This window comes from Diabrotica virgifera, chromosome 8 (genome assembly GCF_917563875.1).
Source record: "Diabrotica virgifera virgifera chromosome 8, PGI_DIABVI_V3a".
Taxonomy (NCBI): domain Eukaryota; kingdom Metazoa; phylum Arthropoda; class Insecta; order Coleoptera; family Chrysomelidae; genus Diabrotica; species Diabrotica virgifera.
In genome coordinates this window covers 152,304,541-152,311,437 of record NC_065450.1, presented here as the reverse complement: position 1 = coordinate 152,311,437, position 6,897 = coordinate 152,304,541, and the positions used below count along the sequence as shown (strand labels likewise).

At 32.4% G+C, this 6,897-nt stretch overlaps 1 protein-coding gene across 1 annotated transcript in view; it reads right to left on the bottom strand.

Annotated features, from left to right (window-relative positions):
* The window catches only part of LOC126889995 (uncharacterized), a 241,029-nt gene that overhangs the window by 75,777 nt on the left and 158,355 nt on the right, over positions 1–6,897 (bottom strand). The window lies entirely within an intron of this gene.

Genomic DNA, 6,897 nt, shown 5'->3' with positions numbered 1-6,897 from the left:
ATTGTATCATCTGCATATCGCAGGTTATTGAGCTTGACTCCATTTATTGAGATGCCTTCATCAATATCTTTTAGAGCCTCTTCAAAAATGTGCTCTGAGTACAGATTGAATATCAGCGGTGAAATTATGCATCCCTGTCTCACTCCCCTTAAGATTTTGACCTGATCTGTATATTCTCCATCTATTCGGAGCACTGCTGATTGATTCCAATACAGGTTAGCTATTATTTTCAGGTCTCTTCCGTCAATCCCGGTCCTCTTCAGCACTTCCATCATTTGTTCATGTCGGACTCTATCGAAAGCCTTTTTGTAGTCAATCAGGCATGCAAAAACATCACAGCTGACATCTCTACATTTATGAAACAACACCTGCACGCTAAATAAAGCCTCCCTCGTACCAACGGCGTTCACAAATCCAAACTGATTGGGCGCAATTTGTTCTTCGCATTTTCGGTAAATTCTATTATGGATGACTTTTAAAAACAGCTTGAGAAGATGGCTCATTAGGCTTATGGTCCTATAGTCTTCACAAAATTTTGCTCCTAGTTTTTTGGGCAACGGTACAAACTCAGATTTGAGCCACTCTGCTGGTATTTTTCCTGCCTTGTATATGTCATTAAATATTTCAGCTATTATTTTTATTTGTGCTCCATCTAATAGCTTTAGCAGTTCTGCAGGTATTTCATCAAGTCCCGGTGCCTTTCCATCCTTCATTTGTCTGATGGCTGTGGTTACTTCTTCTGGTAGAATTTCGGGACCTGAATTATCTTCAATGGTGGGTTCTTTTCCTGTTCTAAGGTCGTGGAAAAGTTTCCCCAAGTATTCTTCCCATATTTTCTTTTTATCTTTTTTGGTTATGGCAAGATTGCCTTCATGATCTGTTATTTTTCCGCTGCTGCGTTTTCGGAACCTTCCAGCTATTGCCTTCACCTTTCGATGGACATTGAAATTGTCATATCGACTCTGATACTCCTCTATTTCTTGACATTGTTCTGTTTTTTGTTTCTCTTTTGCTTCTCTTATCTTTCTTCTGACGATGGTATGTATTCTTTTATATTCCTTGAGATTTTCTTTGTTCTTTTTTCTCTGAACCATAAGCTCGAGTATTTCATCGGTCATCCATGATTTCCGTTTCTCTGTATCTTTCTTCAGGTGTTGTTCTTTTATTTTTCTCACTGTTTCTTGTATGATGGTTAGACTTTCATCTATAGTTCCTGCATTTCTGCATTTTAGCATCTTTGTATTGAGGTTTTCACTCACCCTCAGTTGAACATTGGGATCTTTCAGTTTTCTAATATCATACTTCTTCATCGACTTACTTGTAACCCTCTTCATTCTGACTTTGAAATTACCTACAACTGGTACATGATCAGAATTTATGTCTGCCCCCGGATATGTTTTGACATATGTACAGCTGTTCCTATACCTCTTATTTACTAGTATGTAATCAATCTGATTTCTCACAATCCTTCCCACAGAATCCTGTGGAGATTTCCAGGTGTACAGTTTCCTTGGGTGTAACTAAAACCAGGTGTTTGTTATTACTAATTGATTTGCTTCCGCAAAAATTTCCAATGTACACCCCGATCGTTCCGGTTTCCTAGTCCAAATGGTCCAACTGCAGATGATGTTTTGCTAGCCCCAACTTTGGCATTGAAGTCACCCATGACAATTGTTAGGTCTTACTTTTTCAACCTTTTCACGACTTCATCAATGCTACGGTATAGTTCTTCTACATCTTCTTCTGTTCCTTCTGTTGTAGGTGCATACACTTGAATTATATTGAATTATATTGATGTCGATTGGTCTTGCTTTCAGTTGTATGAGCATAACTCTTGCTGAGACTGGGATGAAGTTGTCAACAGATTTTGCAACTTCTTTTGTCACAGAACATAAACAACATCTCAGAAAATAACTGTTCTGAAGCGGTGTAAGACATTGCAATGATATAGATCTTACTCTGCTGGGCAATATTTCTCTTCAATTCGTAGTAACTCTATGGATATAGGAAGAAGAAATGACATATTCGTATACTATGTGTGCAACTCCATTGATTACTGTGGAAGTTCAGTAAGTCTTTGGCCGCGAAATCATTCGGATGTGTTTTGATTTGCACAGTAGCGTACTGATAGATCAACGGGCCCTGGTTCCAGTTGGGATGCGGGCCCCCGCTTAAAACATTAAATATAAATCATCATATATCATAAAATATATAATAAAAACTAAACTAATTTATAGTCCATTTACTCACGGTTTTTGCTGTACATTTTAAAGAACTGCTCGGATTGAGATGAAATTTGGCATACACATAGCTAACATGTCACACAAAAGTGATACCTATTGTGGCAATGTGCGCTTCTACCCTAGGTATGTTTACCCCTTCTCGGGTGAAAAAGATACGTTCAAGATAAGACCGAAATTGGATAAACTGACTAATTCTCAGCAACCTTTAAGTTCTATAGAGTTTTTGACTAAGTCAATATTTTTCGAATTATTTGTGAGTGAATATGTTCATTAAAAAAAAAACACGTTTTGAGACGGTTTTTCGCAAATACCCTCAAAAAGTAAGTAGGTATATTATCGAAAAAAAATATTCTTAGTAAAAATATAGCTTATAAATAAAAAATATGAAAAAAAGATTTTAAGAAACGCTTTTCTTTAGTTACGAGCGACTAAAATTAAAAATATAAAAAAATCAACTGAAAGGCAAAAAATAAAAAAAATTCAAACTCGAAGGATTATTCGAAATAAACTGCCAAACAGTTTTGTTAAAAAATTGAAAAAATCTAACACATTCGTTAAAGAAAATCGTGGGGCGAAAACCGTTTATTCGATGAAGACGCACCCCACGCTTTTCTTTAACGAATGTGTTAGATTTTTTCAATTTTTTTAACAAATGTGTTTGACAGTTTATTTCGAATAATCCTTTGAGTTTGATTTTTTTTTGCCTTTTAGTGGTTTTTTTATAATATTTTAAATTGTAGTCACTCGTAACTACAAGAAAAGCGTTTCTTAAAATTGTTTTCTCATAATTTTTTATTTTTTTACTTGTTAGTCTTACGCATTTCAAACATTAAAATATATCATCATGTTTATTAAAATATATGTACAGTGCTAGTCAAAAGTCCGTACCCCCCTTCGTAACTTTTGACCGGTTATACTTATAATAGTGAAATTTGGAGGAAGGAAATGAACGGACGTAGGCTTCTTAACTAGTCATGACAGGTGACGTAAAAGTGACAGATGACTTTACAGCGCCACTGTGACAGATAATTTTAAATGGTACCCTATGGTAAGCGATACCTCGTTTGATAGGTATTGAAAATACCCATTCAGCTCTACTAATTTTGTTTGAGTTTAAGCTCATTTGGATGAATAAATGAAATAATAAAAAATTGTAGTTTCGCATTTAATTAATAAAAATTCAAACCTCCGCCTATGGTTACTTGTCAAAAAGGTTGACGATGACGTAAAAACTACTAGAGAGCTGAAAAGTGTCAACTTTTTTGACAAAATAACCAGGGGCGGACATTTGAATTTTTAATAATTAAATGCGAAATTACAAAGTTATATTTATTTCATTTATTCACCAAAATCAAAATCAACTTAAGCCCAAAAAAATTTGTATGACTGAATAGATATTTTCAATACCTTTCAAATGAGGTGTCACTTGCCATAAGGTCCCATTTAAAATTATCTGTCACAGTGGCGCTGTAAAGCCATCTGTCACTATTACGTCACCTGTCATGACTAGTTAAAAAGCGTACGTCCGTTTATTTCCTCCCTCCAAATTTCACTATTATATGTATAACCGTTCAAAAGATACGAGGGGGGGTACGGACTTTTGACTAGCACTGTATAAAACACATGATGTAAAAGCATGAAAAGTAGTCGGAATCGGCAAAAAATTTGAAACTATTGTTTATTTATGAAGCATAACGTAAAAAGTGAAATTATGTATAGTTCAAGTTTCAAGTTTCTTCATTGTAAAAAAACAGAGAATTTAAGCATTTTTCATTAAAATCGTTTTTTTATTTAAACAGTTAATAAACATAAAAAAATTGATTGACTATTCGTGTATTGTTCCCGCGAATGCATATATCTGCAAATTTTCATTCAGTTGCATTGAAAAAAAAAGGCAGTCAAATTAACGTCTAAAGATTTGACACAAACGATTGAACTAAAGAAAAGCGTTTAATAAAAAAGTGAAAAATATGGCGTATATACAAAGTCTGAGTTTAAAGTAGGTCATGAAATGTAGGTTCTTATTCGGCAAATTCCAAATCGAATATTTCAACGTGAAATAACTAAAAATGAATCAATTTTCGAGAAAAACTTTCTTAATATATTTTTGTCATTTTTTAGCTTCTAGCATCAATATTAACTATGTAACGCTCAAAATAAAGTTGGACACTTTTTTTGGTAAACAAATCGTAAAAATCACTCCCTTTAGCATCCCAAATGAAATTAATCGTTACCACTTCACAAGTTCCTTGACTGATGTATTGCTTAATATGATCTGTAAGTTTTACCGCTTCAAAGTGCTCATTCTTGAAAACAATTTGGTTTTAAATTAAAAAAATTTACACTTGTGAAAAATTTTTGTTTTTTTCAAAATAACTTTATTAATTATTGGTGATACCAAAAATCTTAACTAGTATAAAAAATATATAGGTTTTGCTATTTTGAATATTTTGGACATTTTGTTTTCCTGAAGACAAAAATTGGTTATAAGATATGTCTGTTCAAGTTTTGCATACACTCGTGATTAATATCATTTCGGATGCTAATTAGAAAGTGATTTTCACGACTTTTTTACCAACCAAAAAAAAAAGATACCAACATTATTTTATTTGAAATTTACTTACTTTTGATGTTAGAAACTTAAAAAAAAAACAATAGACTGTTAAAACAGTAAATTAATATTTATCCTATCGTTTTTCATACTCACATGATTGATCACTTTACTACAGCCGTTTTTATAATTAATGAAACTCGAAACATTTTCTGCATCCAAAATTCCAGTCATAATTAAAAACCTTATGATTAAAAACCTCATTAATATCGGAAAACTAACACAGCTTTTAAAAAGTGAACATGAGCACATGAGTGGAATAAAATGTATATCAACAAAATATATAGATTTTTTTATTATTATTATTGGCTTTAGGATTAGACCATGCGGCCAGAAACAAAGTAAATAGTACATACATAAACATAATATATATCTTATCTAAACTATCTAATTACTAATCTAAGTTAAGGTTATCTAAGTCTAACCGACCTTTTTGTTAAGAATAGATATAATAAACATTTTATTTTCAAAGTGAATTTTTGCTAAATTAATCTTAATAAAAATTATGGGATAAGGACAAAGGTCACACTTTTCTCATTCAAGGGTTTTTCTTTTTTCTTAATTATTGATTACCTATATACCCACCCCACACGGTAAGGCAGGCATCCCAAGCAACCAAGTGACGTCATATAACGTTGAGGAAACGTCAGTTTTTGGTTGAATATAACACGTGTTTGAACATTACGTCATATAGACGTCTTTTGTAGGTGATTTTAAATACGTAAGATTAATGACCTTAAAATTACGTTTAAAAAACGTTTTAATTTCAGACAGCCTAAGTCTGACGTCACAAAATTGGGAGGAGCTTGCTTGTTTGTATTGACTCCAAACAATTTCGTTTAGGTATAGATAACGCTAAATGTTCATGATAAATTTCTCATTTATTGTTTACGTGGTTTGTGCCTTGTGTGATAAAATAAGACTTTTCATTTAGATATTTAGTTGAAGAAACGTGTAAATTAAGCGATTTTTATGTGTTTTGCTCAGTGAGTTAGTTTAATGCAGTAATTCTTCTTGACAACTATTTGAGGTTATGTTTATTTGTTTTTAATTAAGCGTTAAATGAAGATATTAAGACAGCGTTAAATTAAGATATTAGTATGCTGGATAACTTGTTAATAAATTATTTATTAGTTTCATATATATGTTGTTTCAGTTTTGACACAGTAAGTAGGTATATATAACTAGTGAAAATTCTAAAATGTGAGGGCTGGTACAATCATGCAGAATCAATTATGCTTCTAGCCTAGCGTACAAGCGATCTTAAACAAGTGGTAGTACTTATATCTTCGACACATGGGACGTAGGCCTATAGGTTTCATGTTATGTACCTATTTTTATACTATTTTGAAACATCTGAAAGAGGTCACTTTTTGAAAGTATTAAAGACGTGATTTTACCGACGTGAAAAAAACGTAGATACGATTACGTTTTAAAATCGTCACAATTATGACGTCAAATCGATGAGACAAATACACGTGATTTTCAACGTCAGTACTACGTCATAGAAACACGTTAATTGGTCATTTTTATGACGTGTTATCTACGTTATAAAAACGTCGTTTGGTTGCCTGGGATGTAGGCAATCAAAAGGAAAGACATTTAAGGTTACAAGCCTAATCTAGTCATTCTATAACTTAATTTTACAGTCATATAGGAAAAACAAAATAAAATCAAAAATACGTTTATCACTCAGTGCCAAAAGATACATAACATTATAGGGACCGTAAACGTTTAAACTTCTTAAATTTTTTGTAAGAATGTCCGACTGATGTGTGTACTTCTTACAATTAAAAAATATATGATCCAAGTCCGCTGTTTCATTGCAAATATCACAAAGATTGTTATCAGTATATATAGATTCTGTAATTGCATATTATGATACATTTATAAATAAGTTAAATAATTAAATACAAATCTCTAGGGAGATAAAACGCTTAAAAATATATCAAAAAAACCCCTGGATAACCCTGGCGGGGAACTTAATTTCAATTATTAAGAATTACCTACCTCTATAAAAGAACAGGCTGAATGATGACGGTT